The following is a 1,447-nucleotide window of genomic DNA, read 5'->3' as shown; positions in this document are numbered from 1 at the left end:
AACAGGGCAGACCCTACAATGAGAGACTGCAGGACCTGAACCTGTTCAGCCTTCACAAGCGAAGGCTGAGGGAGGACCTGTTGACCGTCTATAAACTCACTAGGGGGGACCAGAAGGGTTTGGGAGAGACCTTGTTTCCCCTAACGCCCCCTGACATAACAAGGAATAACGGCCACAAGTTGTTGGAGATCAGGTTTAGATTAGACATCCGTAAGAACTACTTCACAGTTAGGTCGGCTAGGATTTAGAATCAACTTCCAAGGGAAGTGGTGCTGGCTCGTACCCTGGGGGTCTTTAAGAAGAGGCTTGATGCCTACCTGGCTGGAGTCATTTAAGCTCAGTTTTTCTCCTGCCCAGGCAGGGGGTCGGACTTGAAGATCTACAAGGTCCCTTCCGACCCTTTTTCTATGATTCTATGATACACACTCCTAAGTAACATCTCTATTATACTATGTAACCCTTCTGCTGGGTACCAGCTGGAAGCACAAAGGGCTTGGTTCAATTTTTGGGGTACTAAATATAGTTTACCTTGGCTCAAGTCCCCACCCAAAAATCTGGGAACAATAAATTAATTACTAGGGTGTCCCACACAAACAAAAAAACCTTCTCATCACAAGCAGTGTAACCAAAAAAAAGAGATATAATTAAAAAAACAGAAAAAAATACCAAATGCAATGTGAAACACTACTAACTACATAGCATAGGCTATCAGTTGTGCCACACAAGGGGAAGCTGCTAGACAGCCTGTGTCCTTTGGAAGTGCAAGAGTCCCCTCAGTGCTGTCAGAGGGATAGTGGCATGGCAATCTTTGCTCTCATGAGGCGGCTGTATATGAGTGTGGGGAGTGGCTGAGGTTTCAGACAGCATGCATGCACCCCACACTTCTGGGCTGGATTATATGGCCTGATGAAACAAAAACTGCAGAAAAACTCCAAAGGAATGAGGTTGTTTAATGGGTACAGCTGACTCAACCACACAGTTAACTGAAACAAAAGATTATCAAAAAGAACAGGGAGGAAGACCAGGCCTACCCTCTAGGCCTGGGCTTCAGGTGATTTGGGTCACAGCTCCTCTGGGAGCACAAAACTGCAAGCCTCATCCTCAGCCCCAGCCCCAGCCCAAACTTGCAGGATTAGAAACTCCTTGCTTCCAACCCTGTTTAAGCTGCCAGGCCTAAATCCTAGCCAGCAAGCCATAGGAACCAATACTCTTCCTCCCAGTAATTAATCCCTTAAAACCTCAAAAGAGAAAGAGGGGAAGAAAAGGAGGAGAGACAAGCTTCCAGACAGTAAAACAATTCTCTACCACTCTGTCTCCTCTCCCTTTTCACTATCTGCAACTCCTTTTCCCTTGGAGGAGACTGCACTCTTCTGCAGCCCCTGGAAGCTTCTCTCCCCACAAACCAGTCTAGCTCCCCTTATTTCCCTTTGCATTACATCACCCTGGC

This window comes from Gavialis gangeticus, unplaced genomic scaffold (genome assembly GCF_001723915.1).
Source record: "Gavialis gangeticus isolate Ggan-Ray unplaced genomic scaffold, GavGan_comp1, whole genome shotgun sequence".
Classification (NCBI taxonomy): domain Eukaryota; kingdom Metazoa; phylum Chordata; order Crocodylia; family Gavialidae; genus Gavialis; species Gavialis gangeticus.
This window is presented reverse-complemented; position numbering follows the sequence as displayed.